Below are 12339 nucleotides of genomic sequence, written 5' to 3'. Positions count from 1 at the left end.
TGTGGCTGTCTTGACCCACATGACTCTGACGTGGCACATCTTCAATGGCCTCTATTCAGTTACGGAAGTACGACAGTATATTGATGCGCACGCTATGTTTTGTATTTACACTAACCTTACTGATAGGTGAGTGATACCGGATCTGCCTACCTCCTCCTCCCTGTTATTACAACTAATTATGCCACACATGATTCACAATTATATTGTTTATATATTATCATTTATTCTTTATATTTGGCACTATGGTACTTTAGTCACATTGGCAATATGCATATATGTATTCATTATGCACTGTATAATTGTATTTACTTTGCTTTTATTTATGTGAAACATTGCTATGGAATGGAATAAAACGACTTGAAACTCTACTTTTGTGTGCTGCAGCCAACCTTCTTTTTTGTGGCTATCTATCTATCTATCTCATATCTATCTATCTATCTGTCTATCTATTTATCTCATTATCTATATATCTAGCTCATATCTATCTATCTATCTATCTATCTATCTATCTCATATATATGCCCATATGCCCATTTCCCTCCTGAAGACGTTGCTGCTGCAACGAAACATGTAGAGGGGGCATATTCAGTTTTTATTAAAACCTCCCTTGTGTCCTATTAACCAGTGAGACTGCAGACCACTGGCTATGACCAATTACTAGGAAGCAACCAGCTCATAGTTCACCAATTATGCAGTTATATACACACAAGGAGGTTTATTTTAATTCAGTTGATCACCATATCACTATTATTATTGTGACTTTAAAGGGGTAGTCCAGTGGTGAAAAACTTATCCCCTATCCTAAGGATAGGGGATAAGTTTGAGATCGCGGGGGGTCCGACCGCTGGGGCCCCCTGCAATCTCTCTGTACGGGGCCCCGGCTCTCCGCCGAGATAGCGGGTGTCGACCCCCGCACGAGGCGGCGGCCGACACGCCCCCTTAATACATCGCTATGGCAGAGCCGGAGATTGCCGAAGGCAGCGCTTCGGTTCTGCCATAGAGTTGTATTGAGGGGGCGTGTCGGCCGCCGCCTCGTGCGGAGGTCAACACGCCCCCTTCCAGCGGGCTGTCGGGGCTCCGTACAGGAGATCGCGGGGGGCCCCAGGGGTCGGACCCCCCGCGATCTGCAACTTATCCCCTATCCTTAGGATAGGGGATAAGATGCTCACCACTGAATCACCACTGGACTACTCCTTTAATAAAAGTTAAGTTTTAGGGGGTGGGATTAAGAAGGGTATTAGTGACCCAGGGTTTTGTCCCTTGGTCAATGGTGTTATGTTTAATTGACCCTAACCCATTCCGGGGTAAATAATTGTTGTCCATATAAATGGCGCACCCTGTATATCTATCTATCTCGCTCCCAGCCCCTTATCCCAGGTCTCCTACCTAACACCCAATATATCTCAAGGGAACCTTTTTGAAAATTATTTATAATAAAAATTCACTTTTATTAAAGCACACTAAAATACTACTTGTATAGATTCCACATAAAAACACACAGCTTCTAACACACAGACCGCCACCATATCGCAATTTAGTGCAAAGGACAATTCAGATTGGTCAGCTGTATAAACTCGTTTTTTCAGTCACTAATCAGCTAAGGTCAATATATATATATACACGAGTCCCGAACACTGTATAGCCAAAGTCAGTCCATTGCACACGGCTTTTCAATGCAGAAATATTAGAAAAATACTGAAATGGCACTAGTTCATGGAATAATTATGGGACATGTTGTGTGTGCTGCATATTATCATCATATTGCAGATAAGTCCAGAACACTGAATCATGGTTATCTTTATCAGCAGAAAAATATACTGCACAAAAGTCCAGGACACTTAAAGGGGTATTCCAGGATTTTTTTTTATTTGACTATGCTACAGGGGCTGTAAAGTTAGTGTAGTTCATAATATAGTGTCTGTACCTGTGTGTGACTGTTTTCTCACAATTCTTCAGTGATTTTCACCCCAATATTTATTTTTACCAGCATACAAAATGACTGTTGTCTCGGGTTTTTCCCAGCTTGCAATGCGGCCGAGACCTGACTCACTAGTCAGCTGATGACAGGGAGCCTGTCTGCTTCAATGGGTGGAGGGATCAATCTGCAACTAATGCAACAGCTGGAGGCACCCTGATTGAAAACCACAGGTCTTTTGTTTCAATGGGTGGGGTGGCTGATGTGTGGGAGGGAGGAAAATGGAATGGTGGGATTTGTAGTCAAAAAAAGAAAACTGAAAAAGGAAATACCAGTTCACAAAAGCTATTCACAGTATTATGGTAATCTCACAACATAGCCATTTAGCCCCAAGACAAGCGCAGATCCTTCCTAAGCATGTCCATTACTGCCTGCCAGGTACGTACTAAAATCACCTTATGGTGGATAACCCTTTTAAATCCAAGTAACCTCTCACCTAACACCTCTACTCACTTAGATTTCGGGACAGGCTGCGGACCGTTTAGAATCAGCAAAGGGGCTGCTACTACAGGCTACTATCTGCTGGGGGCATTACCTACCTGGTGGAACAACCTATTGGAGGCATGACCTACCTCGGGGCACTATTTACTGTTGGTGGGGTTCTACCCTAAATAACCTACCCTCCACCCTATCCCCCTAGCCTTTCCCACAAAACACTAAACTACTGGTGGAACTACCTATTGGAGGCATGACCTACCTTGGGGCACTATTTACTAGGGCATTACATATTACATACCTGCTGGGGGCATTAACTACAACCTATCTGGTAGCATGACCTACTGCTTACATTACCTACCTGGGAGAATTATTGGGGGCATTACCTACTAGGTGCACTACTGGTGGGGGTTCTACCCTAAATAACCTACCCTATCCCCCTACCATTTCCCCCCCAAAACTTAACTACTTCTTTATACTATTCAGGGCACCAAGGGGGGCATTATTTGGGGCACTTAGGATAGGGAACATGTGGAAAATGTGCTGAAAAAGTATGGAGCCTAATATTTTTGATGTCTGGCAGATTCTGTGAAGATGAGTCATGGTTGGAAAAAGACTTCATGATGGTCTGAGCAAGACAGAGAAGTAAAGGAAAGAGAATAACTCCAAGAAGACGCCTCCTGTGAGTCAGCAGATGTAACTACACTGTAGTCACAGGGACCACAGAGCCTGTGCAGAGCCGGGTCACTACTATGTGGGCTTTGTATGGGGGTATATTGGTCTATGTTCAGTGGTTTTATTTCAATCACTATGTGGTGGTCATGGTAGTGGTCATGGTGTGGCGGTATTATTCTCACTTTTATACTGGTATTATTATTGGTAAAATTGGTCTCATTGTACAGGATTTGGTCAGCAACAGTATGATGGTAATATGTATGGTAATAATATTCCTCCCTGTATACTGGTATTATTGATAATATTGGTCTCAGTTTACAGGATTTGGTCAGTAACAGTATGGTGGTAATATTTATGGTGAAATTTCCTCCTTCCTTCCTCTTTGAACTAAACGGCTCTTGTTTTTCTTGTCCTGTGTGTTAAAAAAAATTTCATAGACGATGGGTGAGAGAGCGGGCAGGCACTGGGGGCAGACTTGATGGTGGGCCATCGGAGGGGGGGCCCAAGCCTTGAGCTGTGTAAGCGGACCCAAAATTTCTGATGGCAGCCCTGGCAGTAACACTTTAAGACTGTTAGACATAATGCCAGGTATAAAAAGCAAAATTACTTTTTTAAATGCAAGCATTTTTATTGGTACTGAAATGGAGAACCAGTACCAGGTGACTGTTGGCGAAAAAAGCTTCCTGAAAACATAGTAACTCATTTTGTATGCTAATATTGTATACAACATAGAGCCACATCATAAGGGGAAATTTATTAAAACCTGTCCAGAGGAAAAGTTGCCGGGTTGCCCATAGCAACCAATCAGATTGATTCTTTCATTTTTAACAAGGTCTCTGCAAAATGAAAGAAGCAATCTGATTGGTTGCTATGGGCAACCGGGCAACTTTTCCTTTGCACAGGTTTTGATAAATCTCCCCATGTGTACACAAGTTTTGAATGGAGACTCCTGCACCAACTTCTACTGCATGAATTTGTCCTAACCCTTAAGTCCTGGCTCTTTAGCCTCATTTGAAGTGGTTTCGCATACCAAGTGGTTTGATGATAGTATAGCAATAGCATATTTAGGGTCATCTGCCAGGAAGAACTGATGAGGCACATTTACAGATTTCCCTGACCACCTGTTGTGCATTTACTGAGGAAGTTTACTTATTTTCTGGATTAACAAGGATCCAGAGGGTCAGATCCTCATCAATCAGAATGTTTTGACATTTCCTTACAATATGCCACAGTATCCTTAGACTGGGGATCATTCTTTTTAAAGAGGTTCTCCGGTGCTTAGACATCTTATCCCCTATCCAAAGGATAAGCGATAAGATGCTTGATCGCGGGAGTCCCGCCGCTGGGGACCCCTGTGATCTTGCACACGGCACCCCATTTATAATCAGTCCCTGGAGCGCGTTCGCTCCGGGTCTGATTACCGGCGACCACAGGGCCGATGGCGTGTGACGTCACTCTCCGCCCCTCAATGCAAGCCAATGGGAGGGGGCGTGACAGCTATCACGCCCCCTCCCATAGGCTTGCATTGAGGGGCGGAGCGTGACATCACACGGGGGCGGAGGCGTGACGTCACACGCCGTCGGCCCTGTGGTTGCCGGTAATCAGACCCGGAGCGAACACGCTTCGGGGACTGATTATAAATGGGGTGCCGTGTGCAAGATCACGGGGGTCCCCAGCGGCGGGACTCCCGCGATCAGGCATCTTATGCCCTATCCTTGGGATAGGGGATAAGATGTCTAAGCACCGGAGAACCCCTTTAAATGGAGTCTTGCTTTTAGTACACAATAGCTCAGGGTGCACAGATCCAACACCTTCTTACATTGACAATTCAGGGAATCAGTCAGATGGGTGTGATATCAATTTAAAAATATTGGAGTGAGTATCAGGCGATGGGCAGAGTATACAGTCAAATGGTGTGAATGTTGTACACTGAGGGGCATGTATGTCTAATACACCCCCCCCCCCCCCTTTACTGTCTGTACTCGCACATCGCGGCCACTCTCCCTGCTCTGAGCTAGGCAGAGAGCTCCCACGATGTGCGAGTATACTGCAACTCGCACATCGCAGGGTGTCTGCTTGTAGCAGCATATTGCCGCTACGAGCAGGCACATATAAATACAGCATAGAAGGAGCCTTCACCAGTGGATCCGCAGCGAAAACCGCTGTAAAAATCCGCTCGTGTGAACGTACCCAAAAGGTGTGTAATCAGGACACTTTAAGCTATTTGAAGACAATGCAATCTCATTTTGCTCTTAGCACTTTGCTGGGACTAAAAGGCTCTTTATTGGCCAACAATCTTCTATGACAGAGCTCTTTAATTCCAGGTCTTCACTATGCAGACCATGGTAACACTGGAGCCACATCAGCAGTCCATATCCATGCCAAAATAGGGACACTGACTGTGTCAGCCACAGTGACTACAGTACCAGCCAGAGTCTTTAAAAAGAATACCAGAGTCTTCAGTACCAGTCACAAGAAAAGGGGCAAAAAGAAAAAAAATGTTGTGCTAACATGGGGCACACAGAGAGAGAGATTCAATAATGTGTTTTGTCTAGTCATTGGCAAAAAAAAAAATAGTAGCACAATTTTTTTGAGCAAACGCTTAAAGGGGTTATCCAGCATAAGGTGATTTTAGTACGTACCTGGCAGACAGTAATGGACATGCTTAGGAAGGATCTGCGCTTGTCTTGGGGCTAAATGGCTATGTTGTGAGATTACCATAACACTGTGGCTAGCTTTCTGTGAACTTGTATTTCCTGTTTTCACTTTTCTTGTTTGCCTACAAATCCCATGATACAATTTTCCTCCTTCCCACACATCAGCCACCCCACCCATTTAAACTAAATGAGCTGTAGACCTGTGGTCTTCAATCAGGATGCCTACAGCTGTTGCATTAGTTGCAGATTGATCCCTCCACCCATTGAAGCAGACAGGCTCCCTGTCATGAGCTGACTAGTGAGTCAGGTCTCAACCGCATTGCAAGCTGGGAAAAATTCTGAGACAGCAGTCATTTTGTATGCTGTTAAAAATAAATATTGGGGTGAAAATCACAGAAGAATTGTGAGAAAACCGTCACACACAGGTACAGACACTACATTATGAACTACACTAACTTTACAGCCCCTGTAACATAGTCAAATAAAAAAAATACCCGGAATACCCCTTTAATTGCATACAAAGGTGAAACTTTTACTGTATTTTGGGCAAAAGTTGGAGCTACTTTATTACACTAGTGAAAGCATTAATAAATTGCCCAATATCTGTGACTTCAGTCATGTTAGTTATTACGGAATGCTTTGGATTTCTGATGTCGATACCACAATAGGTTTTTCTGTAGGAAATACCTGCTGGGTGCCCATAAACTAATAACGACCATGACTGAAGTCTCAGTCACTGTGCCCGAGTTGGCGCAACTTTTTTTTCCCACTTGCCCCTGTGTCTTTTGCCACCGGAGGGAAGCTAACCTGTAACGTGTGGTTTCCGTGCCAGGCTGCACATAAGAATGTTCTTCTGGATGAAGTGATTTGTGCTGAGGCAGTAATGTCATACAAAACAGTCTGTCGGTCCAAGCACATTGACTTTATTTGAAATACTTAGGGTCTATTCACACGTACAGTATTTTGTACAGATCTGATGCGCAGGATTTGAAGCTGTATTCAGTCATTTAGTTTACATTGGAATCTGTAGCAGAAAATCCTGCGCATCAAATCTGCGCAGAATACTGTACGTGTGAATAGACCATTAAAGTTGCACAAACAACAGGTTGTGCACATATACCAGGTGCTTCGTTAGATCAAGATGAAAAACCTGGTACAGGTTTGAAAGACGCTATTTATGTAACTTTTAATATTTCAAATGAAGCCAATGTGGTTGGAATCCTATGTATGACAAATAGTTCTTCCCATCTAATTAAATTGTTAATGTTAGCACCAGCAGCATTCCCATTTTTCCTATGGCAGGTTTTTACCCTCCATCTTCTGCACTTTTGTCTACAGATTCCAGTGGTATCTGGGAGCGGAAAAGCGGCAGCGTAGACATCAAACTAAAACGCTACATACAAACATTGTATGTGTCGGCAGATAAGAACCATTTGGCCCATCTAGTCTGCCCAATATCCTGAATATTATGAATAGTCCCTGGTCCTATCTTATATGAAGGATAGCCTTATACCTATCACATGCATGTTTAAACTCCTTCACTGTATTTGCAGCTATAATGATAGTTGGGCTTTATCCACACAACCAAACCAGATAAGCAGGATACATATTCCACATCTAGTACCCCTCACATCTAAGAGGTTCTCTGCACGAGGTACCTTTCTCTTTTTCTCTTCAGCATTTTTAAGGTTTACATATAACACATTTTCATCCACTTTGCTTCTAGGTAAAGGACCAAAGTGGGAATGAAAGATCAGACAGGGACAGAAGCAGGAAGTGGAGGAGGTAAGGCCAAAGTTAAATCCTCAGATTATTTGGGGCAGATCCCGTCTACAATACAATTTGTATGAGGAACAGGTATTTTGTAGGTGTAATCAGACGGCTTCTCACCAAATGTTGTGTGGCATTGGTTGGTGGCAAAACTAGGGAGAGTGCTTTTCTCAACAGGAACTATATGCCATTATTGCTAATTAATAATGGGGTGACTTTCTAGCATTATTGTTGTGGTCTTTGTTACTTTTGTGAACACTTTTTATACCTCCCTGATGACGACACTTAATACCTAGTGGCAATAACACATTGGCCATATTGTTCTTTTACACCCTTGTGGTCTAGCACCACTGGGCTGGCTGGGCCCTGCAGAGCCCGGTGTGTGCTGATATCTTAGTTCAACTAGAACTGACCATAGTTTGACCACATTTATCCTAATATTTTAATGGTGTCGGAGACACTTAGGAACAAATCTTGATTTAAATTAATTGAGCATATTAAAAGTTATATTTTAGGCATTCCCCGAGCACCTTTTGGTTGACTTGATATAATAATGATGAACAGGTAGACCCTCACTTGTGGACTGTCTTTAGGGAAAACATAGACTAGACAGGATGCTTGCACTTCAGCTAAAAAGCAGCAAAGGTGCCTGCAGCTACAGTACTCACCTCCACCTCTCCACTGAAATCATATGCACTTTATCCAGGGAAAGACATGCATGTTATTGGGGAGGGGGTAACAGAAGTAACAGCTATGCAACGCCTGTGGCAATGTCTATTTCCAGAGTCGATAACTTGCAACTTGTGATTCTCCCGCAAAGTGATCTGTCATAAATGTAGCCTACCAATGATACATACCTTCTACATGCTATTTGCTTCTTCAAAGGTGGGTCCAGGTAAGGTCAGTCACAATACACAATGTGATCGGATAAGCATGTGACATGGTACCACCTGGGTGTACTGGAAACCCATGTGAGCTGGCAGGTATGTGGTATACATGGGAAATACTCTTACAATGAGATTACAATCAAAGAGGCCTTTGGTTGGTTGAAGAACAGAACATGAAGAACAGTATGTAGAAATTGAGCATTGTTATTGTGACTGAGACTATTAAATGTCAAAAATAAAACAAACGGCAGGACCAATAATTTTGTATCATAAAGGACACAAAATGCAAGAAGCATTCCCTCTCGAGTCAATAGGCCAAGAATTAGGAGCCTGGAAAAACTGGATTCAACACCCGATATATAGGAAGACAGTATGTACTACTGCAGTGATATACAGGCTTTGTGTTCTCTCCTCGACATTCACTGCACAGAGCCAAGCCAATAGTATCAGCAAAAATCAATAGGCTCCAGTAAAGACAAGCACGTGATACAATAACCTACAACCACAAACCATACATTGAATCTATTTTTTTTTACCAGTGCAGTAAAACACCATAAACATTACTGTATTCATGGAAACATAACCTATATTATTACTGGAATCCAACACTACAAGGATTACTGCCAGTGCTACATTATGTTGGCATCTCATACGTAAAAATATCACGTGACATTTCAGTGTATGTCTGAACCTGGCCCACTGGATTCTTTCGGCTATGAGAAATAGCTGACATTGTAGCAAGAAATACAATATCACCAGGCCCTAGGATTTCCTCATACCACATTAAATACCAGTCATGCTTTAAGACATACTAGTCATGTTTGCCTTTAATAAACCAATGTTCTATACTGTGCTTTAGGCACAGGTTTATGCATTTAGTTGGCTGCACTGAATATTATAATAGATGGGTGAAAATTGGTGCACATGATGGAATAATACATTAATATCTGTTCCCCGGGGATGTTGTGTCTTCCAGATGGAAATGAAGGTGAGGCCCAGCCCGACTACTACGATCGCTGCCATCATTACCCTTCAGATGACTGTGCCAATGTTAATGGGCATGGTAAATAATACATGGCTGCAAGGAACATTCTTCTATGAAAATGCTGTCAGTGTAACCGGGCATCCTCCATCAGTCATCCTTGTACATCCGATTCCAAATGATGACAATGACAACGCACCCCAGCACCCATAAGACAACATGCAATAAGGAACTATGTCGGGGACTCACCATGTTGAGGTCTGGCACAGAGGAAAGCTGAGCTGTCTCAATCCTGAATCCATTTTGCTCCTGCAGCTGACTGTATAAGCCACACATCAGCAGCTGGGGCTGTGATGATGCTGAGGATGGCTGGATGGGTAGGCAGCCGCCCCTCCCTCCTTCTTCTAGGGAGGCAGACAGAGAATGAGCTCATGGAGCCTGGAACTGCAATCTCCCTCCTTCAGTTCCTATGGAAACTAGGCTGCTATTACAATGGACGATTGCTGCTGTGTAGGTGTTGTGAGTCTCATTCACAGCATAAAATGCACGTTGTGATCGGAGCTCTCCAATAACCGCACATTACCTGTGCCTGCTGCATTATAATTGGTCACCTAAGAAAATCCCCAAATCAGGGTCGGTAAAATAAAGAAAGTGACCTTCAGGTGACCACTGCTACGCAACAAACTAGGGTTGCCACCTTTCATGCCAAAATATACCGCCCATGCAATTTTGAATAATTAATTATAAATGCGTGACATTACAGGATACACATATGTGGGGGAAATTTTGGCCTATTCCGACCCCTTTTTTCTCCTTCTACAGGCCTGTATGAGGGTCCGTAGAATTTTTTTGCGTCCCGATCTGTAGTTTTTAACAGTACCATTTTTGTTTTGATGTGACTTTTTGATCGTTGTTTTTTTTTTTTTTTTTTTTTTAAGCAAATTCGGGAGTTGCAGTTAGTTACAAACTACAACTCCCAGCATGCCCTAATACAACCCCAAACGAAAACTACAACTCCCAGCGTAGTAGTATACAGTTTAGGCAAGTGTTTCTCAACCAGTGTGCCTCCAGCTGTTACAAAACTACAACTCCCAGCATGGTGGACTGTATAGTAGTATATAGTATAGGTCAGTGTTTCCCAATCAGTGTGCCTCCAGTTGTTGCAAAACTACAACTCCCTGCATGCCCAAAAAGCCGTTGGCTGTCCGGGCATGCTGGGAGTTGTAGTTTTGGAACAGCTAGAGGCGCTCTCGTTGGGAAACCCTGGTATAGCATATGGTGCAACATTCTGGGAGTTGGATGATTGATTGGATAAATACCGGTCATTGCATTGCCGGTATATTTAATATAAAAATACCAGCAGGGTGGCCAAAATACCGTCTGTGCCAGTAAAATCCTGGCCAGGTGGCAACCCTACAAAAAACAGGTGACAAGTAGTCGGTGACTAGTCGAAGCGATCACTGAATAGTAAGGTGTAATAGTAAGGTAGGTAAATTGAATGCTTGTAGCAAAAAATTAACAAAAAAGCCTCAGATAGTAAAGGATCAGACTGACACGGATCAGATCAACAGCGATGCCACAAAAAAAGAAAAAAGGAAATAGGGATCCGTGGCAAAAGATCAGTCACTCAGCTTTCCACAGACCCTGCATGGCATTTATTTAAAACTGCATTGTTATTAGGCTATGTTCACAAGACCAAAAATCTGATATTCCACTTAAATTTGAGAGGTATTCAAAATACAGAATTCTGCTGGATTTCAAAGCTTCATTGAGTTCCATGGGATTCTGCCCGCAATTCCGCAAAAATAAAAAGACAGGTCTGTACATTTTGCAGAATTCCACTACGGAAATTCTATAGTGCGAATGTTCAAACCCCCTCACGTCAAAAAGTTCTGCATTTCACGACAAAATTTGGGTGTGAAAAAGTTTCCATCAGATTTTCAAAGTGTTTTACATGAGAATAATCCAAGGTTTACACTAGTCACACCAGTTTTGCAAAAGGGGTCGTGGTTATGTAAATTTCATGTTTTACATAATATTTTCAAAGGGGTGAGAGTCCACTTTACATCAAAAATCTTACACCAGCTCTGTGCTAGTTTAGAAATTACAGAAATGGTTGTAGTTTTTTTTTTTCTTTCGTTTTTTGGGGGAAAATATGTTGTTTAATCCCTTAAGGACGCAGCCCTTTTTCACCTTAAGTACTGAGCCCTTTTTTCGCAATTATGACCACCGTCACTTTACACATTAATAACTCTAAAATGCTTTTACCGAATATTCTGATTTTGGTGGAAAATTTTCGGCATTACTTGCATCCTTTTTTGGTTAAAAATCCCCAAATTTCATTAAAATTTAGCATTTTTCTAAATTTGAAGCTCTCTACTTGTAAGGAAAATGGATATTCCAAAATTTTTTTATTTTTCTTCACAAATACAATTTGTCCACTTTATGGAAAATTTTTACTTTTTGAAAAAATTAGAGGGCTTCAAAGTAGAGCAGCAATTTTCAAAAATTTCATGAAAATTGCAAAATAATCTGAAGGGACACATGTTACAGAACTGCAACTCTCAGCATGCCTGGGCAGTCTAGGCATGCTGAGAGTTGTAGTTTGGCAACATCTGGAGGGCTACCGTTTGGGCACCACTATAACAGTGGTCTCCAATCTGTGACCCTCCAGATGTTGCAAAACTACAACTCCCAGCATGCCCAGACAGCCTTTGGCTGTCTGGGCATGCTGGGAGTTGCAGTTCGGCCTTCCTAGTGGTTGCCACCTGAGCCGGGATCTCTGCAGTCTCCACGATGATCTTCGGTCCCCACGCCATCTTCGGGTAAGGTACTGGTCTTCATCTCCCCCCGTTCTGCCCAACATCCAGGGGTGGGCAGAACAGGGGGTTTCCATGGCGACCCCCTGTCCTGCGCTGCCATTGGTCAGAACTCATTTCTGACTAATGGCAGGGGATA

At 42.8% G+C, this 12339-nt stretch overlaps 1 protein-coding gene across 2 annotated transcripts in view; it reads right to left on the bottom strand.

The window, feature by feature from the left end:
* The window catches only part of JAKMIP2 (janus kinase and microtubule interacting protein 2), a 113780-nt gene extending 103557 nt beyond the window's left edge, over positions 1-10223 (bottom strand). The window contains exon 1 of one of the 2 annotated variants that reach the window (XM_056574866.1): positions 9631-10223. The gene's annotated coding sequence lies outside the window, so the exon portion shown is untranslated. The remainder of the gene's footprint in view (positions 1-9630) is intronic. The other variant, XM_056574865.1, reaches the window with a different exon arrangement.
* Between the last annotated feature and the right edge of the window lie 2116 nt (positions 10224-12339).

Source organism: Hyla sarda, chromosome 4, assembly GCF_029499605.1.
Source record: "Hyla sarda isolate aHylSar1 chromosome 4, aHylSar1.hap1, whole genome shotgun sequence".
NCBI classification, from domain to species: domain Eukaryota; kingdom Metazoa; phylum Chordata; class Amphibia; order Anura; family Hylidae; genus Hyla; species Hyla sarda.
This window is presented reverse-complemented; position numbering and strand designations above follow the sequence as displayed.